The 24,724-nt window shown below is 44.1% G+C and overlaps 1 non-coding gene across 2 annotated transcripts in view; it reads right to left on the bottom strand.

Annotated features, from left to right (window-relative positions):
• LOC102750267 (uncharacterized) overlaps positions 1-24,724 on the bottom strand; it is a 612,045-nt gene that overhangs the window by 61,479 nt on the left and 525,842 nt on the right. The gene's annotated exons all lie outside the window — the stretch shown is intronic.

The following is a 24,724-nucleotide window of genomic DNA, read 5'->3' as shown; positions in this document are numbered from 1 at the left end:
CTACAGAGTCTTTCTATTTCTGTTCCATCACACAGAGCCTGGCACACAGTCAGTGCTTAATAAATGCTAAATTAATTACAGCTACAACCAATACCTTCAGAGCAATTTAGCTGCCTCCAAAATAAGAATGAGAAAATTTTTCAGGCGAGATATATTTCCATATCCAAAACAGACAGACAAGCCAAGTACACACTGATTTTTTTTTTTTTAACTGTTTTTGGAGACAAGACAAATGCAGTACTCAGCCATAGATAGCATGTTCCAGGGTCATGCCTTTGTCTGAAAATCTGATTACTGGATTGGATAACACTGACTTTTTCCTACACAACACAATACATCATATTTTCCCCAGTGTGGCTGCCTGACTGTCATAGCAATGAACTTTACTCCAAAGCCATTGAAAACCGCTAACAGGAAATAACATGGAGCCTCTGGGACCACAAGGTTTAGGAACACTGAATCTTCTATGTACTCTGAGCTCTGTCTTAGAAGTCAAGAGACAGGGTTTCTTACCCTGGCTGCCCAAAAGATATAAGAGGCAATCTTGGGAAAATCAAAGAATACCAAAGATAGAAGCACCTTTGGGACTTATCTAAAACCATCTTTTCATAGATTAAAAACACAACACCACAGCAGGCCTAGGAAAGGAGGTGACAAGGAAGGGGTAAACTAGTCTCCAAAGCTTGCTTTCTCAGGTCATCTATCTCCCTGGACTCTGCTTCCTCCTTCCCAACTCCTCACTTCTGAGTTGACAGCAGGAATTATCCACGTGCGTTGCCTTTTACGTAATAAAAGTGTCTGAAAGGCAGCCTCACATGGGGCAAGGGTTTGGAGTTCTCACTTCTCTTGGCTTTCTCCCAACTACCTCTAGCCTTTGGGATACTATCTTCTGCAGCCACAATTTTATTTCTCAATATTCGCAACCATATTACAGAAAAACATTCTGAGAACAAAAAACCATGGCTGAATGTGAGACAATTATGGCAGAATCTCTGGATAGCTACATGAAAACAACCTGGAGGACTGGCCTTAAGTCTGGGCTCCTCCTCCCTGTGGTCCAAACCAGCCACTAGGTCTGACCCTCTGCCTATATGGCTTAGACAGTGTCCCTCCCTTCTCAGACTTGCAAGAAGGAAAAAGGGGGCTCTAGCAAAGAACTGAAACCTGCAGACAAGGGGCTGCCTAACAGAACTGCTTAGAATCCTGCTGTCTTAACAATACTCAACCTGGTACATCTCATAAAAGTACACAAGGACTGACTTCTCTCAGCCCAGCATACACCCCCAGCCACTTTAAAATTCCACATAAAAATATATTTGCAGGCCTCAGATTAAGGTTTTTCATGGATAATCACTTGGTTCCTTTTTTTTCCCCATGAATACAATTACATTCTCATGCCAAGAGCCTCTTCTCTAAGCAGATTTTATCATGGTTTTATCAGTGTAGACAGAGGAGGAAAACAGAAGAGTGTCCATGAGTGGGGAGGCCAAGAGCAAAGTGAGCACATCCTTCTCTCCCCGATTCTCCTATTGCTCTCCCTCCCTGTTCTCATCTGCTTCCTAAATGTCCTCCCCACCCCCAAGGGGGACACCTTTCTATTCCACAAACTGAGGGGGCGATTCTCAGCGTGTCCCAGGACTGGAAGCACAACATCCCCTGGGAACTTGTTGAAAATGCAAATTCTGGGGCCTCACCTCCCACTCTTACAGCAGAAATTCTGGCAAGCTGTATTTTAACAAGTGCTCGGGGTGATTCTGGGGCAGTCGTTTGTGAGCCACTCCTCTAAGGAAAATCAAGTACTGAGAAGGCTTGGAAGCAGCCGACTGTTCTTATTTTGAATCCAAGATGTTCAAATTCCACACCTAAATTTCAAAGGTAATATAAGCACTATCTTGAACTACATGTAGAATATTGCCAGGTATCTGGATCCCTGATGGTAAAAAAAAAAAAACCCTCTTACTAAAAAAAAATGCCGCAGATTACACAAGAAAATTCAGCTGATTTAGAATAAAGCAGCTAACAGCAAAAGCTATCCTCAAAAACAGGTTAAATATTTAAATCACTCACTGAACTGTGTTCCCTTGGAAAGCCCACTGATGTAAAGACATTTTAAAAAAATGATTTTATTTATTTATTTGAGAAAGAGAGAGAGAGAACACAAGTGGGGGGAGGGGCAGAAGGAGAGGGAGAAGCAGACTCCCCGCTGAGCAGGGAGAGGGCTGAGCCATGCAGGGCTCAATCCCAGGACCCTGGGAGCATGATCTGAGCTGAAAGTAGATGCTTAACCAACTGAGCCACCCAGGTGCCCCAAGAGTAAAGACACTTTTTAAGTGATAAAGGACAAAGAAAATAGAAAAGGAGTTAATAGTTACAAAATTTTGGAAGGTAGGAAGCAAAAGGACCCATGGAAATGACACAGCAGACCCAAGAAAACTGAGCCTAAGCAGGAATTGAAGCAACGAAGCCACCATAATGAAGTATATAGAAAAATTTTTAAATGCACCAAAAAGTAGTGTTGCATCTCCAAGAGATAACTTTGGAAATAGGGCAGAAAGCAGGCCTAAAAACAGAAAAATCATCTGTAAGAAGTAGTCAGAGATTCCACTTTCCAGAATGGTTAGCTCAAAGGCTTTGAAAATCGACTCCTTCATAAGAGCAATGAGAACACTGTCCAAAGACAGCTGGGGTGGCTATGCTAACATCACACCAAATAGACTTTAAGATAAAAATTGTTACTAGAGACAAATAATAGCATTTTATGATGACAAAAGAGTCAATCCATTAGGAAGACAACAACAGAGCCCCCAAAATACATGAAGCAAAAACTGAAAGAATTGAAAGGAGAAATAGGCAATTCAACAATCATAGTTTGAAATGTTGATACCACACTTTTAATAATGAACAGAACTAGACAGAAGATCAGCAAGGAAACAGAAGACCTGAACAGCATTATACACCAACTAGACCTAACAGCTGTCTATAGAACATTCCACCCAATAACAGCAGAATACTCATTCTTCTCGAGTGTACATGAAACATTCTCCAGGAGGGACCAAATGGTAGGTCATAAAACAAGCCTTAATATATTTACAAGGACTGAAATCATACAAAGTATGTTCACTCATCACAGTGGAATGAAATTAGGAATCAGACACAGAAAGAAATTTGGGGATTTCAAAAATATGCGGAAATTAACATACTTCTAAATAACTGATCAAGAAAAAAAAACACAAATAAAATAAGAAAAAACTTTGAGGTAAATAAAAATAAAAATACAACACATCAAAACATGGGATGCAGCCGTAGCAGTACTTAGAGGAAAATTTATAGCTGTAAACACCTATGTTAAAAAAGATCTCAAATCAATAACCTAATCTCCCATGTTAAGTATCAGAAAAAGAAGAACAGACTTAACCCAAAGCCAAGAGAAGGAAGAAACCTAGAATGGAAATAAATTATATAGATAAGGGAGAGATAATAGAGAAAATCAATGAAACCCAGAGATGGTTTTTTGAAAAGATAAACAAAGCTGACAAACTTTTAGATAGACTGACCAAGAATGAAAGAGAGAAGACTCATAATACTAAAATCAGGAATAAAGAGGGAATATTACTACTGATTTTACAGAAATAAAAAGACTTCTAACCAGGGTAATTAGACAAAAAAAGAAAAAGCATCCAGATTGGAAAGGAATAAGTAAAACTATCTGTATTCAGAGATGACCTGATCGTGTATATAGAAAAATTTTTAAATGCACCAAAAAACTATTTAAATTAATAAAAAGTTCATCGAGGCTATAGGATATAAGATCAATATGCAAAAATCAATTGTATTTCTATACATTATCAATAAACAATGTGAATATGAAATTAAGAAAACAATTCCATTTACAATAGCATCAAAAAGAACGAAGTATTTAGGAATAAATTTAACACAAGAAGTTTAAGACTTATACACTGAAAACTACAAAATATTTTTGAAAGAAATTAAGAAAGACCTAAATAAATGGAAAGACATCCCATGTTCATGAATCAAAAGACTTAATATTATTAAGATGGCAATACTTCCCAAATTGATCTACAGATTCAACACAGTATCAGTCAATATACCAGCTGTCTTTTTTGCAGAAATTGACAAGTTGTTCCTAAAACTGATATGGAAATGCAAGAAACCAATAGCCAAAATAACCTTGGGAAGAGAAAAAGTTGGAGAACTCATACTTCCTGATTTTGAAACTTACTACAAAATTACAGCAATGAAGACATTTTGATATCATAAGGCCTGGCATATGGATTGACAGAATAGAATTGAGACTCCGGGAATGAAACTTTAGATATATGGTCAATTGATTTTTGACAAGAGTGCCAAGACAATTCAATGGGAGAAGAATAGTCTTTGCCATAAATAGTGTTGGGATAACTTTGCATATCTACACGCAAAAGAATAAAGCTGGACCCCTACCTCACACCATATGTAAAAAATGAACTCAAAAGGGCACATCAACCTAAATGTAAGAGCTAAAACTAAAAAATTCTTAGAAGAAACATAGGCATATGTCTTCATGATAGTGGATTCATCAATGGTTTCTTAGATAATATGATATCAAAAGCACAAATAACAAAAGAAAAAAATAGATAAATTGGGCTTCATCATAGAACTCCATTGAGAATATGAAATGACAACCCAAGGAATGGAACAAAATTTTTGCAAATCATATATCAGATAAGGCACTTGTATCTAGAATCTACAAAGAATTTTTGTAACTCAATAGTGAAAAGACAATTCAATTAAAAAAAAAATGGGCAAAGAATTTGAATAGGCATCTCTCCAAGGAAGATATATAAATGGCTAATAAGCACATGAAAAGATGCTCAATATCATTTGTCATTAAGGAAATATAAGTCAAATCCATGATGAGATAGCACTTCATACATATTAAGATGGCTAAAATTAAAAAGACAGTAAGAAGAGATGTAGAGAAGTCAGGACCTTTGTACAATGTTGACAGGAATGTAAAATGGAAGAGTTTCATTGGAATACATTTGGTAGTTTCTCAGGGTGTTAAACACAGTGTTATCATATGACCCAGCAATTCCACTCCTAGATACATAACTATGAGAAATGAAAACATACTTCAAAAAACTTGTACATAAATATTCATAACAGCATTATTCACAGTAACTAGGAAGTGAAAACAATCTAAATGTCCCTTGACTGACGAATGAATAAACAAAATGTGGTATATCATACGTGGAATATTATTCAACAAGAGAAAGGAAAGAAGTACTGATATGTACTACGACATGGATGAATCTTGAAAACATTGTCCTAAATGAAAGAAGCCAGTCAAAAAGTCACCTATTGTCTAATTACAATTATACGAAATGTTCGGAATAAGCAAATATATAGAGGTAGAAAGTAGATTAGCAGTTCCCAGAGGAGAGAATGTAAAGCAAATGCTAATGGGTATGGACTTTCTTCTTGGGGTCCATACTGAAATTATTTAGTGGTAATAGTTGCACAATCCTCTAAATACACTAATAAACATTAAACTGCAGTATTTAAATTGGTGGCTTTTATGGTATATGAATTTTATCTCAATAAAGCTGTTATTAAAAAAAGAAGCAGTTAGCTTCCTGGATCTCCAGGAAATCATCAAATAAATAATTCAAGAAAACTTCCGTTTCCAGACTGAAGGAGTCCACCAACTGCCCAGGACAATGATGTTAGGGGTAAGATTTGATTTTACCCTACTTATAATTAATAAGTTAGCCTGACTGTTTCATGGTTACAAACGGAGGATACAAGACTTCTGAGTCAGAGATAAAGGACTTTATTGGTCTTGGAAGAGCCAGCAGCATGAGCATCAGCAGGTTTATATCAATTCTCCTTGCCCCCAAGTCTCACAGAGGCAATGCACAAGGGCCCAGATGGATATTGCACACGCAGCTGAGGGACACTTTGCTTGAGGAACCTGCTGCATTTATGGAGAAGCAATAAGGAGCCCTGCTCTCTGTCCTGGGTGGAGATGTATCTCATCCTTCGAGGTTGCTCACTGCAAAAATGACCTTGAGAAGTGACCTGGTTTTGGGGTGGGCAAGGTCTTGCATTCTTGTCATACTCCACAAGACCTGTAGGAACATAAGAAGTGTCTCCCAATGAATGGATGATAATGAATAACACCAAGGCACATGACTGTGAAATTTTAAGACACTTGGGACAAAGAAAAGATAACAGAGGCTACCAAAGAGGAAACAAACAAATAAAATGGTATCGGATTTCTCAACAACAACTTCGAAAGCGAGAAGATAATTGAGCAATGGCTTGTGATTTTTGAATGAAAGTCATTTCTAGAATTTTCTATCAATCACTAGAATTCTATATCTAGTCAAGTTATCAACCTCTGAGAAAAAATAAAGGCATTTTCAGAAATCCAATTCTTGCACAATTTCCCTCTCATGCACACTTCCCAGAGAACATATTCTACCATAATGAAAGAATAGACTAATAAGGAAGTAGAAGGTGTGGGGTCCAGGAAATAGAAGATCTAACCCAAGAGAGAAGCAAGAGGGAATGTGCAGGACTAGGGTGAAAGGGGACCCTGACAAGACAAATGTGCACTAGGCTAGGATTCGAGCAGGTCAGAAGGGTCAAGGAGAGGGTCACTGGCTCAGTCATTTAAGTATCAGACTCTTGATCTCAGCTCAGGTCTTGATCTTAGGGTTGTGAGTTAGGCTCCATGCTACTTAAAAAAAAAGAGGGGGTGGTCAAGGAGAAGATGAAATGGATAAAATATCCTATCAATTTTAAGATATTGATATTTTACGATATTGAGATATCAAGTAATTGATAGATCTACACAATTTAGAAGTGCTTGCAGTTGCGTTAGTGTGAAGTACACAGAAAAGCAGACAAACTAAAAGGAAAAGGGTATTTATTAACAACAAAGAAAATAAGGACTGCAGGAAGAGAAAAGTAATCACAGCACCTGGAATGGGTGCTACAATGTGAAGCCCAGATGACCCACCAGCACCACCAGATCCAGGTCAGAATTCCCCTGACAGCTGGGAGTGCCGCCTGCTGGTAGCTCACAGCTGTATCTTTCTGGAACTTGCCCTCAGCCTAAGGGAGCTGCCTCACGCAAAGTTAAGCCTCCTCCCCAGGGAGAGCCCAATGACTGGTCCATGTAGTTGCACAAAGATTGAGTGGGTCTCAATTTGGGGGAACTCTGCAAGCTAGCCCAGCTCAGAGCTGTCCCACTCTGCATTGCATCACTCACACACACACACACACACACACACACACACCCCAGGAGTTGTACCAGGATCACTTGCCAATAAACACCGGACACGAATCTCTGCCTCAGGCTCAGCATCCTGGAGACCTGAACTAAGCTAGTCCGCCATATGGCTCAGTTGTGAAGAGCCTGCACCCAGTCATACTGTAAGCAGTGCTTACTGATCTAACCAAAACTAAAACATAATTACATTGAGAGAGTGTGGGGTGGGAAGTGTGCACGTGTGGAGAGGTGGAAGGAGAGGATGATGAAAGTGGGCTCCATCCTCATCTTCAACAGAACACACTTGAAACTGAAAAATGCAGAAGTAACAACATAGGCAGTATTTATAGATATGAAGGTACATCAAAGGAACAGCTAAAATAGTTGGGGAGTAAGAAATTGTGGGGGTGGGGCAAAGTTTGCGGAACTATTTGTTTCTTTTTTTTTTTTTTAAGATTTTATTTTATTTATTTGACAGAGAAAGAGAGACAGCTAGAGAGGGAACACAAGCAGGCGGAGTGGGAGAGGGAGAAGCAGGCTCCTGGCCGAGCAGGGAGCCCGATGCGGGGCTTGATCCCAGGACCCTGGGATTATGACCTGAGCCGAAGGCAGACGCTTAACGACTGAGCCACCCAGGCGCCCCAAACTATTTGTTTCTGTAAAATATATGTCCACATTATTTGGATTAAATGATAAAAGTTAATTTTAAAAAGAAGAGCAAAAACTCAGGTTCAACAATTCGAGTTCCCAGAACCGAATCCTTCTGCACAGTGTCTGTCAGTGGTAGGCTCCCTCCCATCTCTGTTCAAAATTAACACGAAACTGTCAAACTCCCTGCTGTCTTTTCAGGAACTTTGCATAAATGGGACAGCAAAACCAAATGCTGCTCTCTGGGAAAGCAAAATGTTGTGGTAGTGTGGAGACCCTAGACCTTAGCTAGCTTTGCTACTTCTTAGGTTTGCATTAGGTAGGAAGCAAGAGTGGCAGGAAACAAGGTTCACACCTTTCCCGTAACTGCACATTCTCCCATCCTCATGTAAGCAGGGAGAAAATTTCAGGTAAGAAAAGCGGAGAGATCCTGTGCATAAATACACAAGGCTATTCTTAGAGAATGAGCAACATCTGTGCTTAGTTTCGGCTCCATTCAAACTTCACAAGTTCACTCCAAGTTTAGCACCGAAACCTTCATTTCCCAGGCTCAAGTTCCGTTTTTTTTTTTTTTTTTTTGTGGAATACATGATATCCCTGTTCAAGAAAAGCAGCCCCATAAACGCAGCTCATAAAACTCGGATGTGGCAGGGTGCTTACCCAACACATGCTGATGAGTGAAGTGTAAACGAATTAGAAACACGTGGAGCAATGTCTTAAGTGTATGGGCAGGGTTTACATAAACGAAAAGGGGTTGGCTCAAAGCTGGAGCAAGCGGGGCAGAGTTCGCTGCACTGGCTGGGGGATGAATAGTCCAGGGGACAGCCAAGCCAGGCTTGACCTCTGCCTGCATTATTGAGGCAGTATTCCTGTTTATGACAAAGGATCTGCCTGCCCCTGAACTCCACATTCTCGACTAGACACGGATGATTACTCTTTAAAGTGCCTTCCCCCCAGACTGCATTTTCCAGGACAAAGTTATGGAAAATAAGATGAGGAGCATGCCTGTAAGAGCCCAGGCTCTTCTCTGGAATTAGAAAACTGTTCTGAAAAAAAATCAGAAGAGAAGAGGGACGAGACTGTCTAATTCTTAGCTTTTCCTGTTCTAAAAAGGAAATTGTTTGGGGAGCATTCTGTTATTAAAACTCAAAGGCAAAAACATGCGGCTTACCAATTGCTAACGTCCCTAACTTTCAATCCCACACTTGTGACTCCTATGTTACTTAAACTTCAGAGGTTCACATGCAGTGCCCCACTCAATCTTATTTCACCGACAGTCTTAACAGGCTTGGAGATCTAGATTATTTACAGTGAACAGAAATATCTTTTGGAAATGCTGAAAAATTATTGGCTCAATGTTCCACAAGTGGTAAATTCCTCTTAGCATCATCGCTCACACTTAAACCGAGTTCTGGTCTGCAACACTAGAAGGCAGTGGTTCTCGAACGTGAGTGTATTCAGTCACCCGGAGGTCTTGTCAAAGCGCAGATTGATGGACTGACTCCACACCTACAGTTTCTGATTTAGTAGGTCTGGGGTGGAGCCCCCAGAATCTGCATTTCTGACAAGTTCCCAGGCAATGTCACTGCCGCTGGTCCAGGAACTGCACTTTGAGAACCACTGTTCTAACTGAAACTGTTGAACCAGGATGGAGAAAGGAGACCTGGCCATAACCACACCACTACCTGACACCCTCGGAATGAATTGCCAAAGCTGCCATAAAAAAAATGATTCCTGGCCGGCTAAATAAAAGGTCACAGTTCTGAGCCGTCAGGTAGAGCCCATGCTGTGCAGAAGGCAGAGTGGGAAAAGGAGCTTCTCTTTCCTTAGCATCTGCATTTGGATTTGGCTGCCTAACCTCTTCCCATCTTTTACAATTTTTATATGTCTACTGGTTATTGAGCACCTACTGTATGCCAGACCCTTCACACATATTAACCCAGCTAATCCTCACCTATGGAGGATGAGGACACCGAGGGTCAGGCAAGCTTAGTGACTGGCTCCCGAGGCAAAGGTGGTAGGCGGTAGAGCTCAGCTTTGAGTCCAGGGCTATGGGACTCCGAGGTGCTGGTGTTCCACCCTCCCATGCTGTGCTAGAGCCCAAACCTATTCCAGGGTTTCCCACTGCTGTCCTGCCAATGGGATATAGCTGGGACACCACTCGCCCTGAAGTCACCTACTAGAAGCCAAGTTACCTACCTAGCTAGCTCTATCCTGCTTGCATCCCTTGGGTACCTGAGGACTTTGGGTCTCCCCCAGGACAGCCAGCTAAAGGAAGCCCATTTCCTGCCTCACTCCAGGGGCTCCAGAAAGTAGCCTCTGTTTCTGTTGTGGATTTCTAAGCCTGAGCCCCTAACCTGCCCAATTCTCAGCATCCTCCTATCAGAACTGGTCAGCTCTGCCCCGGTGCTGGACCCACGTGCTGGCTGTCGACCTCTCCTTCTATTCCCGCCATAATATTGTGATAGAAATATATTTGGTTTTCGACCTCAGTTCCTGGCCAGAACTTCTAAAACCCTCGTGATTTCCTGAGAGATGGGGGTGGGGGGGGGTCTTTTGTTATTCACAGTAAGCCCCTTTCAAGCATACCTGAGCTTACGCTAATGACTGACTTGCTGGTAGGTCCTAGATAACTTCAGGATGGGGACTGGTCACCAGAAAGACCAAAGCAGAATTACAGGGGAGGGGAAGGGGCTGGAAACTGGGGTGATCACCAATAGCCAATGATTTAATCATTCGTGCCTATGTTATGGGACCTCTATTAAAAAAAAACTCTAAATGATGGGGTTCAGAAAGCTTCTGGATTGGTGAACACACTCAGGCACTGGGAGGGTGGCATGCCCATGGAGGGCCTGGAAGCCTGAGTTCCTTCCCTCATACTTGGCCCTTTGCTTTTCTTCCATCTGGCTGTTCCTGAGTTCTTTTATCATAAACTGGTAACAGTAAGTAGACTGTTTTCCTGAGTTCCATAAGTCATTCTAGCAATTGTATCAAACCTGAGGAGAGGGTCATGGGAACCTCTTACTCGGAGCCAAGTTGGACAGAAGGTAACTTGGTGACCCACCACTTGCAAATGGTGTCTGAAGTGGGGGGTGGGCTTGCGGGACAGCCTCTAACCTGTAAGGTCTACACTAACTCTGGGTAATTAGTAGCAGAGCAGAATTAAATTGCAGAACATCTGGTTGGTGTCTGCAGAAACTTGGAGAATTGCTTGGTGTGCAAAACTCACACATTTGGTTTCAGAAGTGTTGGGAGTAGAAACAGATCTTGGTGCTTGCCTTCTCCCTATGGCCGCTAGCTTCCAATGAGGAGGGTCTAACCCTCTGCTGGCGAACACCAGGTCTTCTTCTGGTGTCCACAACCACTGATGCACCTTTCTAGGGCACAACACACTTTTCTTCAGAACAGGACACATTTCTGTCAGTGCAGCAAGCATTCAAGAAATCTCTTTTACTCCCTCTTTCTGCTCTGCACCAGGCTGTGTCATTCATTCATGCTGGATTCTTCTCTTCCCATTCACTATCCTGCCAAACCGCAGTCCAGGCCCTCATTAGCCTGTGCCAGAAGGGTTACAGGGTCTCCTGGCTGGTTTCCCTGATTCCAGCTCCCTACCTTCTCCCCATTGATCCAGCTTAAGCTATACTACTCCCCAAAACTTCCTTCTTCAGGAAAGAGGGGGGTGCTCCTCTTAAGAACCTGACACAGCTCTACATTCCTTTCGCATGAATCCTAAATGCCCACCCTCCCCACTCCACCCTTTCCCCAAATGCCCCATGTCCCTCCCACCACCATGGCTTTGCATGTGCCATTGCCCTTGGTTGGTATACCTCACTTTCTATTCTCTGCTTAAGCAAATTCTACTTGATCTTCCAGATGTGGCTCAGTCTGCCTGCTCCTGGAAGCTTCCCCAGACCACACTTGCCCCACTGATCTAGTTATCTCTACTCTAAATAGAATGTCACACCTAAAAAGAACCTGTCACCTAATCCTCTCAGTTTACATAGCAAACTGAAGCTCAGAAAAGTGAACACACTTGCCTAGAGTCATGCTGTTCATCAATGACCTCACCACACTTAAAATGCAGAGGGACTTCCTGAATTAATAATACTGATACCTAACATGGCTAGTTAGGTAGTAGTTGCAGTATGCCAAGTCCTGTGTGAGACACGGCATGGGCATTATTCCATCTTGCCCTCACAACTCAACGAAATAAATATTGTTATTATCCCATTTGACAGATGAGGAACCTGAGGCTCACAGAGGTTAAGGAACTCGCTAAAACCCCCACCACTAGAAAGTGGTGAAGCCAGCAGGGTTCCAATCTAGGTTTGACCCAGAAGCAGAATCCTTATTCTCATTGCCTGGTGAACCCTTACTTCTTTCACCTGAGTACAAATTATGTCCCTAAATAGAAATTTACTCCCTTGAGGTAAAGGATGGTACTTCACAGGGTACGTGCGGAGCAATGCTCGTTCATTCACCCAAAACACACTTATTAGGCACTACTGTGTGCCAGGCACTGTGCCAGGATCTAGGTATAAGCGAGTAGATAAGACAGAGTCTTTGCCATCACGGGGCAATCAGCACTCATTCATTTTATGAATTCACTCACTCAGTAAATATGTACTGCGAGTCTACCTTATTCTGGGTACCATCGTAAGTGTTGAGGAAACGATAAGAAAAAGAGACCAAGTCCTTGACCTAGTGCAAGACCAAGTCCTTCCCTAGCCTCACAGGGAAGGCAGCCACTCACTAGCTCTTCACACAGACAAACGTGAGACTGTATCTGAGAAGGACAGTTGACCGCAGGAAGGGGCAGAGAGGAGAGAAGAGGATTCAAGGCAGAGGTATAGCGGAGGCCATACCCACGAGGCAGGAACGTGGCCCATTCAAGGGGTGAGAGACACCTCTGGGGCTGAGGTAGACCGCGAGGGGAGATGACCGAGGGGAGGTCGCAGAGGCAGACCCAGGCCACGCCAGACCGTCTTTCTCACAGAAAGAGGGAACACGCTTGCCTGGAGTTCTACGAAGCAGCATGGCCTGCACTGCCTGCGCATTCCAGAGAGCAGAACACGGAACGGCAGTAGCTTCCTGTTTGGAGCAAGCTGCTAGACGTGGAGTCTCCTGGGAATCGGATCAGCTGACGTGGTCCGTGTGACCGACCTCTTTCTGAAAGGTTTCCTTTTCCCCTCATGTCACAGTCAATCTACAGCTGGAAAAAGCGACTGAAAACAAACCGGTTATGGAAAAAAAAACGCCATGCTGTTCAAAACTCTTCAAGCTGTGTGACACGTACCGTTACATCTGAACATGTTACATTTAATAAAAAATAAACGTCGGAAGGGGGTTCTGTCAGCAGAAAGCCAGTCTGGCCAACTGTCAGGAAAGCAGGCTGATAGCTGCGCTGGACGCGGGAGGTCATAACCGGTTTTCTAGAGCTTGGGAGAACACAGATCTCTCTGAGCGGATACGGACATATTAATATATGGAACCCATACAGATCCTCCAGAAAAATGAGGGGGCTGGGGTTTTTCTTGTCAAGAATGAAGGATGTTGTGAGCTCTGAGCAGGAACGCACTCACGGCAGAGAACTCTGGAACAAATGCCATGTAAATGAGAAATGTCAGAAGCCAGGGGAACCCAGAGCCTGAGGAAGGGGTACCGCCTGTGCAGCCGACAGCCAGAGGAAGGTGGCCTGCCTTCCCATCTCCCGCTATTATCGCCTTCGTGAAACACGCATGTGTGTATATGTTTGTGTGTGTGTGTGCTGTGTGTATATTATGTGAGTGTGTGTATATAATGTATATAGCTGGGGGCACGAATGTGTGTGTATGTGTATGTTTATTTGTATGTGTAGTGTGTGTATGTGTGTACATGTGCGTGAATATGCGTGTGCATGTATGTGTACACGTATCTTCCAGTCTGTTGGCACCGGGCCAAAGCAATCAACAGCAATAAGAACACAATGTCGGCTGGTTCATAAGGCGGAAAAACTTACTGCACGAATGTGTGGGCAGCGGCAGAAAAATCCACATGCCTGAAAGCCAAGCAGTGGTTCTAACAAAAACCCTCTCTGTCTTCTCAACATTGAAGAGCAGACATGGTAAAACACTGGAAAAAGATTTCAGCAGGAAGAAAGTCCTGGTGGCTTCAGGGAAGGAATTTTTTAGTATGACAAATTCTCCGAATTCAGGGGAAAATGGCAAGGGTTCCAGCTTATCTCGTCTCCACTTTTGACAGAAACCAGGGAGCTGGGCATTGGCTGCGTTTCACCCGAGTCTTCGTGAACTGCCCCTGCTTAGCATAGACTCTGTGCCCGGGAGGCAGAGGGAACTCAGCAGGTATTTCTTGACGTCATGCTCTCTCGTGGCATGTTCCTTCACAGCACCCCCGCGCAGGGGGCTCTGGGCTCAGCTTTCCCTGTCAGGCTTTAATAACACCCACAAAAGAGTGACTTTCACTGTGTGACCTCTCTCATGACCGCCGACCCAAGTTCTTCACTGTCCTAAGATGGGTTTCAAGGACATTGTTCTTTACGATTGGGTCTCTAACTCCTCCACTGCTCTTTTTACTGTTCTGGAAACACACTACGGGCACTCTCACCTCTGTGGCTCTATTTTTTTTTTTGTTCACCTCTCCAGAATGTCCTTGATATTCCAATATACCTAACACAAAACCCACCTTTAGCATAGGTTTGTAAAATACACCAACATAAAAACTGTGGCAAGTGGAGGCAGAGCCCACACCCCCCGCACCCCCGCCCAAGGAATATGAAACAGAAAAATTGACTCTGTCTGGGGGTATCGGGAAAGGCTTTACTAAGAAAGTGACTTTTGAACTGAAATCTAAAGGAAGAGTTAGTTTATGAGGGAGGGGATAGGATGGAAGCTGTCCTAAGCAGTGGTACCAGCCTGTGCAAAGGCCCTGTGGCAGGAGGTGGAGTAAAAAGGTCAGTGTGGCTGAACAGCAGAGAGTAAGCCAGCCTGGAGAGGTGGCTCTTCTTTAAGTCCACTGTTCTCGTGATCTCTCTGGATTGGGTTGCTAGATAAAATGCAGGATACCAGAAAATTTTTTTAGATCTACAACATATACTGCATAGAATGTATTTATACTAAAAAATTTTAGTAAATCTGAACTTCAAATTTAACTGAGCCTTATTTTTATTTGCTAGCAACCTTACTCTGGATACAACCAAAGGACATATTGTCTGCATAACTCGTTTGTGTTCTTAATCACAACAGGTCTTATTTTTCAGCTGGCTTGATGTCTTTCTGCCTCTGATGACATCAAAGAAACTTAGAGCAGGAAAAGTCCTTCTAGAAACCAGCCAGTCTGACCTTCTACATCTACAGACAAGAACAGGAGGCTTACTTAGCAAGGCACCTGGAGCTGCTCAACGTCACAGATAGAGACCCCACTGGGGCTTCTTCCACGCCTCCCTGTGGTGCCTAGGATGGTACTGAGCACATTAAAAAAAGAGCTTAATCAATTGCTCAGTTGAATTAACAAGCTCATTTACATGCCTCTGTACAGAGGGAGGTGAATAGACAGAACCCCAGACAGCCAGGAGCTTTCCAAACAAAATAAACAGCAAGCCAGACAGAGAAGGGGCCATTTGCACATGCACAGACACAGGGGCAGACACAAAGGACCCCAGCAAGTGGCTACTTCAACCAGCTACACTCCTGCCTTTTTCTGGAGATTCTACAAGAGCCCAGAACCAAGGCTTTCCTCCATGCTGGCTTGGTGAATTTACTCCTGCATGGTGGCCCACTGGATTTCCATAGCATGTGTGAAAAGTGATCATTTTTACCTTAAGATGAAAACTGTGACCCACCCTGAAGGGACTCAACAGCCAGCCTCATTTGTCCCTTTCAGGCCCCGCGTATTTGCTAAGAGACCTTTTTTTTTTCAGGCCCTCTCTGCAGGCAGAACACGTTCTGTCCAAATATGCACAACCACCAGAAGAGAAAGGCAGGGCGGGTCCCTCCACCACTATTTACCAAACGAATGCAGCCCTCCACATTCAACTCCACTGAATGCAGGGGCTAATCCCCCTGAGTGAGCTTGGCTTTCATTCCAGGACTTGAAAAGACGTCAATCCATCCCAATCACAATCAAATGCAAGCATTTCACTTTCCGAAGACAAACACGGATTTGGACAAATGAGAAACGGAGGTTCCCTTGTGGAAGGATAAAAAGGGAACTCAGCAGCCCCAGCTCCCTCTCAAAGGAAGCCCCAGGAAGGATGTTCTAGCCATGGCCACACAAAGCGGGGCATGAGCTCATCATGCCAGAACCTAATTGAAACCTCAGGCCGAAACAGTGTTTTGTGATATTTGGGGGAAAGGATGGGCAGAGACAAAAGGAAAAACAAAGGATGTGTACAGAAGCAGCATGAAAAGCAGCCCACTTCTTGACTGTGGGACAATTTGGATGGTGGCCACTGAGTTAAATGAGGTGTAGCCTTCTTCCTCTCAATCTCGCTGAGACCCAAAGACGTTTTGCAGAACTTGCTGCTGCCAGCATCATGGCTCCAGAGCCAAGGACTTTCTGGTCCATGAGGATCTTCGAAATGCAACTGGTTTCCAAGAAATACGGCAGAAAAGATGCTGGTTAGACCTTTAGGCAAACTACCTAACATTTGCGAATCTACTAAAAGGCATCCCCGTAGAAGAAAGAGCACAGTTTTTGCATGTCCTTAGCTGGGTCTGAATCTGAAGTCCGTCACATACAAAGCTTGTGTCATCGCACAAATTACGTCTCTGAACCTTACTTTTCTTGTCTTTTAAAATAGGTGTCCCAGGGGTACCTGGGTGGCTCAGTCGGTTAAGCGTCTGCCTTCGGCTCGGGTCAGGATCCCGGGGTCCTGGGATCCAGTCCCGCGTCGGGCTCTCTGCTCAGAGGGGAGACTGCTTCTCCCTCACACTCTCCCTCTGTGCTTTCTCTCTCTCTTTCTCAAATAAATAAATAAAATCTTTAAAAAAAAAATAGGTATTCCAATACTTATCTCGCATACTTGCCTGACAATCACATAAGAGATTGCTTGTAAAAGCACAGGAGCTCAATAAACGTTCACTTCCTTACTTCTACCCTGAAACTGGGTGCCCCGGGAAGTGGCAGAATGTCTGCGCTGGGAAGTTTTATAAGAATTGCAGACATAGTGGGGCGCCTGGGTGGCTCAGTTGGTTAAGCGACTGCCTTTGGCTCAGGTCATGATCCTGGAGTCCCGGGATCGAGTCCTGCATCGGGCTCCCTGCTCAGCGGGGGGTCTGCTTCTCCCTCTGACCCTCTTCCCTCTCGTGCTCTCTGTCTCTCATTCTCTCTCTCTCAAATAAATAAATAAAATCTTTAAAAAAAAACAAAACAATTGCAGACATAGAAATAATCTACCTTTATCGAAACGTGGCAACCCCTGGCAGTGGAAAGATGGGCTTGGTGGTAGTCTCCAGCAGTCTCCAGGCTTTATTAAAAGTACTCCCTTGCTTGCAGGTAGTTCATCGACGGCTGGCCATCCCCAAAGCCCTTCTGAGCTGCCTGTTCTTTGAATTGTCTTTGATAATTGTTATAGAAGGATGGCCAAGCTAAAATATGCCTGGAAGAAGAGCAGAGAGACTGGTTCCTTGCTTTTGGGTGGCACCAGGACTCAGCAGCAAACCTTGGAGATGGCATTCAGGATCTCATTATTCCATTTTCTTCCTTATGACTCTTGCAAATTGCCACCTGCAAGTTTCATTTCATTCTTGGATCTGCACAGAGAAATGGTTTTCCTCTTCCTTCTTCTGAGAGTCTCCTGTGCTCTGAAGGGCCATACTCCCCTGCAGTTCAACCGTCATCCGTTAACACACAGGTCTCAGTGAGTGAACTTGGTCTTCAGTAAAAGTTCTCACCCACAAACATGCTCAGTCTCATTGAAAAATCTGTGAGGACAGACGTGGATAACTGGAAAGAATGTGCCCCAACTGTAGCCATAGCCAGTAAACCTTTGGGATATTGGCTCTTTTCTTCAGTCCCCTACTTCACCTTGACTTTGTAGCTATAGCCAGATGCTCTGGTTTCCTTTGGCTAGATCTGGCTATCCATAATTACCTAGAAAAAATTGGGGGAGAGGCCAGAAAAAAGAGAGCATTCTCCTTAAATGCCCTATGTATTTGAAATGAAAGGATGTGATCTTTTCAACTGGGTTATCCAAGTTCTTACCTACCCCTGTCCTACTATACTCTGATTGGGCTCCAAGAAAAATTCCTGGATAATTAAAAGCCTAAACTACTCCTCATGGCAAAACTCTGACAAATGGGCAAGCAAGCACAAGTTTAGACCAAGGACATTCAAGAACTTTTCCCTGGGTTCAGAGGGCTGGAGGTCAGGGGAAGGTTATATGAGAGTAGACACAGGAAACACAATATGCAACATTGGATTTAACCTTGTATACCTCGGTAAAGAAAAGTCAAACTTTCCATAGTTGGTCTATGCAATCTGGAAATTTTCCAGTGGTTCTACCCATATTTCTAAGTCCTCTCTAATCCCCCCACCCTGCTTTCCTTGTCCAGCTAAAGCCATACAAAGAGTTCACCAAAAACAGTCAGTCTCATGAAAATCAAACCAGATACCATAAACAGAGAGGAAACGTTATATAAGCTCCCTTAAACCTTTGGCGTAGATTCCACTGGGCCCGTTGTGTTTGGTTTTTGATATTAGGTGTATAGCGGCAAATACTAGCATTTCCTGATTTGTATCCTTTTATCTGAAAATGCGGGCATTGCTTAGGATACGCTGTAGATACTGTTTTATTTATTTATTTATTTTTAAAGATTTTATTTATTTATTTGACAGAGAGAGAGAGAACAAGTAGGCAGAGAGGCAGGCAGAGGCAGAGGGAGAAGCAGGCTCCCCGCTGAGCAGGGAGCCCGATGCGGGGCTCGATCCCAGGACCCTGGGGATCATGACCTGAGCCGAAGGCAGCGGCTTAACCGACTGAGCCACCCAGGTGCCCCGATACTGTTTTATTTTTAAAAATAGAACCAACATCTCACACCCATTAGAATGGCTGCTATCAAAAACGAGAGACAGAAAGAAGGAAAGGAAAGAAATGGACAGGTGGGGAGGACTCAAGAAATTGGGAGCCTTGCGCACTGTTGGTGGGAGAGTAAAGTAGGGTGTAAAATAGAGAGTAAAATAAGGTGGTCACTATGGAAAACAATATGGCGGCTCCTCAAAAAATTAAAAATAAAATTACCATATGGACCAGCAACTCCATTTCCCAGTATATATCCACAAGAAGTGAAAGCAGGGTCTTGAATTGATGTTTGTAAACCTATATTCATATCAGCATTACTCACAAGAGCCAAAAAAGTAGAAGCAACCCCAAATAGAATAATATTTCCAGGGGATGGGGGTGGGGAAATGGGGAGCTACGGTTTACTGCTGAACAATTCTGCAGGATGAGAACAGTTCTGGAGATGGGTCGTACGTACAACAGTGTGAATGTACAGAACACTACTGAACTGAACACTTAAAAATAGTCAAGATGGTAAATTTTTGTTATGTGTATTTTGCCACCATTTTAAAAACCAGGGAGCCAATATGCCAGAACTCAAACCTTCCAAGTGATATTCCAAGGCATCAAATCATCACTCAAAAGAAACTCTCACTAAAATTGGTGGCCAAATTCCAGCAACGGGGATGATCGCCTACCAGACCACTCTGCCCTACTGAGTTTTGCTGGCTGGTTTCTATTCTTCCCCTCTTCCTGTGAAGCTGGGCGTAGAGGAACAACAGAAAACCTTCTGAAAGGGCACACATCCTGCTAGATGGAAAAATCAGCCATTCTTTGCAAACAAAGATGACATTACTGACCCCAAACCAATAAAGCAGGCCTGGAGCCTGAAGGTTGCTGTGTTCCCCATCACTGGGGATACATTTTCATCGCTCCACCCATCTTCCCCTACTCTAAAGTGCCTGGCACATCGTGGGTACTCTGTGTGGGTTTGGTGAGCAAATTAAGGAATCACGGAGAGGAGAGAGAGAGTGAAGCAAGCAGCTATACAGCAGAAATGTAAGAAGCCCTCAAGAGTGTTACAAACACAAACTGATTGCCTCTTTCTGGACAAACTCAAGGGAGGATTTATGTGAAACAAGGTAAAGTCAGTTCTTGTGAAAGTCTCAGGTTTTACTGAGAATGTGAGATCCTGAGTGCAGTTTTGATTTGTCTTCTGTGTATGTGTGCAAACCACAAAAGCAGTGAACTGTTGATGGCCAAATAACAAATATCCCTGCCTCTCCCAGGAGAGATTAAATAGCTCCAGGTTGAGGAAAAAAAAAAGGGAAGATCAAAAGAAGATCCAGACATCCCTGGCTGGCAGGCAGCGGTGAGAGGTCCCCCTGGCCAACGGAGGGTAACCTTTGCTTGAACTTAGAGGAATGTAGAAAAGGGGTTCTGGACTGGGAAGAAAATCTCCACGATACTTCTAAATTGTGCTGACCGGGAGGATTCTGAGCTGCATGCCTGGAGCTCCCCGACAGGACCATAATATTTACTTCTTAGCCTTTGCTGTGTGTACTGCTAATTAACAAAAAAATTTTTTTTCCCTTCTTTTTTTTCCCCAATAATAACACATAAAGCAAATTCAAGGTCAGGCTGGTGTTTTTGTATGATTGATCCAATGCTTTTGGGGAAATAAGGCAAATACCAGGCAACGTAATTCATGTCCACCAACCCCATTCATCCCCCTCCTGGAATTTATTCTGAGACTAAAATCTCAATGAAGAGTAGAACATGTTACGGTTTTCCTGAAGATGTATTTGAATGAATTTTGAGTTCTTTAAAAAAAGAAAAAAAAAATCATTAGGAAAAAGACTTTGGGGGAAATAAAACATTTTCCCTTTACACTTAAGGCCATGGAACCCGTATCTACGGCCAACCCCTACAGAAGCCCTGATTCATGGGTACCACTTCCTTGGTTTGGAGACAATCACCAAGCACAGCATCCTCCGCTGATCTGAGAATGTTTCTCTAACACCTGAGATCACCCAGACAACATTGTCAAAAAGATCCCGTTCTATAGCCACTTAGACAGGTTTCTTTTTTTTTTTAATGTTAATGAGTTATGCCTAGCAGCTAGCTTGCAAGGCACAGCTATTCAATTCTTCAAATGCAGATAAAAGCATCCTGCCCAAGTCTTCAGAAGCCTCCAACAAAATGCAAGCAAGCTGTGAAAACAACTTGACCCTATGCCCAAGGCCTCCAGGGAATGTCTAGGGACCAGGAAAAAAAAGAAAAGACAACAAAAACAACCCTCCCACCCCCCACCCTGAAACCTTGACTTCTAAAGTAGCAAGTAGTGTAATGCAAATGAATGTTGATTAGAAGGCAAACAGAACCCTTTTCTGCCTACGGTTTCTAGACACAAAGCTTAGAAAACAGATGATTTTTGCCAAATCCTCCCCAACCCAGGAGGAAACAACTGGCCAAGCTCTCAGAACTTAAAAAGTTTACCCCCTGAATTAGGAACCTAGGTAATGCCTACATTTTCTTTTTGTAAGTGTTACGTCCTTAAAGATCAGAGTCTACGTATTTTAGGGGTCCTGTCTTGTGTCTCACTCTCAAGAAACAAACCATCCTTTTCTGAAAAGTCGGGAGTCAGGGGCCGGGCCCACCTGGCCCCACTTCTCTTTCATGTGGTAACATCTCCATCTGCTGGAAAGTCAGATGTCTGCATCAAAGGCTGATAATGTTTGTTTTATTCACCTATAAATCTAGGTCAAATTTACATGTCCATTTTCCTGTTTACACGTACTGCCATTTCATTTAAAACATCTGCCTGTTTTCCTTCACTTCTGAGGCCCCCGTGGACTTTATCCCCATGGCTTTTGTAGGACCTCCCCTGCCCCAGCTTGGTCCCCTCCCCAGGCTTTGGGCAGGTCCCATCCGTCTTTCTTTAGCCTATACATCCTCAGGTCAGCCCCGAAACCCTTCTCTGAATGTGGATGCTGTTGACCTGGAGGTCAGGCGCTCCTGTGGCCCTCGGGCTGGCATGCCTTTGAACTACGATCTTCTTAGCTGTTCACAGCAGGAGCTCTTTTATTTGGCTGGGCACACTGTGCAAGAACTGTCTGTTTTGTCTTTGATTTTAAAAATAAACAAACCCACAAACATTTAGGCAGTGAGGACGAGGCTGTGTTTGGCGTCCGCCAGGTTCTTACTTCTCGGTACATCAGCGCTCAGTCCACCTCGGCCAGGCACCCAGCCAGGGACCAGCCCCAGAAAGTACGAGAGCATATTGGACACACACGACTTCTTTCCTGTCATTTCTGCTTCTCTATTAGCTCCTTCAGCGCCACCTTCCTCTCCTTCCTTTGGAGCTTTGTCTCCATTTTGCCATTCCTTTCTCTAAAGTAAACCAAGCTACGAGTCTGTTCAGAAATCACTGCCTGCTGGTGTTAAAGTCACGGCATGAACCTGAGCAGCATCCTGGGCTTCCATCTTTACCTGCACAGCGGGGAGGCTGGGATGCCCTCTTAAGTCCATGCTAGTTATGAAGGTCGGAGGAAACGGAGGCCCAGACAAGTCAAGAACGGACTACAAACCTGACAGCGTCAGTCCCTGGCAAGGAAATAGAAGCTACTAGGCTCATCGTGTCCTCCTCTTAAGGATGGAGGGCTGGTGAAGGACAAACTGGATACCAGAGCACCTGACTCTAAGAAAACAGCAGTCAGATAAGCCCCAGAGCCTAGTCCTCCTCCTTCTTCCCTGAAGGAAACTTAGAAGTGTGGGGATGAACAGGCAGGCCTTCAGGGAAAAAATCCCCTGAGAAGGAGAACGGAGAAAAGCTCAAGACCACCCCCTTTTCTCTGTCTCCCCTGACTCTCTCTGTTTGGGTGTCTCTCCACAGCTGCCCATCAAGGGGCAGAAGCCTTAAAAAGCTTTCCATCTCAACAACTGGCATAAAACAAATGATCTCCTTCCGCCTAGAAGAAATACTTATGTTTATTAAGCGGTGACTCCCAATAATAAAAGATCCTTTAAAGGAACGGATTAATTACAGCTAATATTTAAGCTTGTTGCATTAAAAGCAAAAGCGCAGTGGAGGGGAACAGGGCATCTGGAAGGACTGAGTCCAGGCCACCAGCACTGTACGCATATGATCACTGCATGGCGATGTTCTTCTTGTGCCCCATTCAGATTCTGAGTTCCTTGACGATGATGGAACCTAGTGTTTTCTATCCTTGGAGCCCGGACAGAGGTCCTCTCACACACCAGGTATTCGACAAATGCTTGTCAAATTGAAATGAACTGAGCAGGGCCCATGTTCTCCACTCGTGGAGGGAAGGTGGCTGGTGATTGACTTGCCAAAGCGCTGACCCCACATTCACTGGGTGGGAGCTCTGCAGGTCTCCTTCATGGGGCCTTCACAAGACCTAGAAAAGGTATCCCTTCCTCAACACACTTTATGTCCCCTTGATATAAAGTTGTCATAATGTACTGATGTTGTTAGAAAAAGCCACTTTACTGCCATCTGCCAGAAACTTGTAAGAGTAAATATGCAAATCACTCATCTTTAGAGTCAACACAGTCATAATAAAAATACAAAAAAAATCAAAATAATAAAGGCACCTACAATGTCAATGCCACCCCTTTAGATAAAGTAACTTGTGCAGTACACAACCTGAACAACTGTGTAAGGTAGATGATTTTCTTCAGGCCTTGAAAAACTGAGCCTCTGAGTTGGCGGCAAATGGTAGAACAATTTATGTTCTGCTGCTTTTGCACTGTCTTTCAGAGTCACTCATACAAAGAGGTAGGGGTAAGTGTGTTTCTGTATGTGGTCAGAGGGCTGAAAAGGGGGCCAAGGTGCGTGATCAAGTTAGATCGCAAGGATTATAAAAATGACTTCTCTCTCTCACAAAGTTCTCAGGCCCAGCAAGTGTGACCTGCAAACCTGTCTACAAAATGACTTCCCTGGAGATACACTGTGTAGATACCAAATAGCTATCCTGACCTATAAGGGCCTCCTGGACTCTGGGTGTTGTCCATAAGGCCCCCAGGCATGCTCATCAGGTCTGCTCGTTCCCTGTGCTCTCTGCAGTATTAACACTCTGCCACCTGTCCCTTGGTGCTCCCTTGGCCACCAGCAGCCGTGCCCTGCTGTCTCCTGCTTGCTCTGCTCATGGGCCAATCCTTCCCTGTGCTCCCCTCTCCTCCCCAAGACAGGCATCCTCCAAGGAACATGCCTCAGAGTCCAAAGTTCCTTTTCCACTCTTCTCTTTTCACCAGTCTCCTGGGGTGGGGAACACCCCCATTCCTGTTCGCCCCCACCTGCACCCTACCTTTGGTACCAGCTCAGCATCTGCCCGCTCAGCATCCCCACTGGGGTGTCGTACTTTCGCCTCAAACTCACTTTGTGGCTAAACTCAAACTCTCAACTTCCTCCCACCTCTGTTCTTCCCCATGTGACTTCCCTCATTATGTCAGGGCTGGGAGCCATTGTTATTCCAGTCACATAGCTTCAAAGCAGGGTCCCCTTTGACTCTTCTCTGTCCCTTTCCCCCTGCATGACGTCAGCCAACCCCCTCAGTGGACTCCCCATTGGGAGTGTCTCCAGCAGTGTTTTCATAGGTCAGCTTCCTTGCACTCCTACTACAGTTCCACGGCACCCCCCCACCTGTTACCCTGCAAAAGTGAGGTCAGAACGCCTGCAACACCTCGTGTAAGTGTCACTACCTTCCCAATCCAGAGCCGAGCTCCAGAGCTGGTGTTAGGACCTTCTGCAATCTGATCTTCCCACCTGTTTGCCAGTG

This window comes from Leptonychotes weddellii, chromosome 9 (assembly GCF_054177405.1).
Source record: "Leptonychotes weddellii isolate Sample4059 chromosome 9, ASM5417740v2, whole genome shotgun sequence".
Taxonomy (NCBI): domain Eukaryota; kingdom Metazoa; phylum Chordata; class Mammalia; order Carnivora; family Phocidae; genus Leptonychotes; species Leptonychotes weddellii.
The sequence above is the reverse complement of the archived record's forward strand: the minus strand, read 5'-3'. Positions and strand labels throughout refer to the sequence as shown.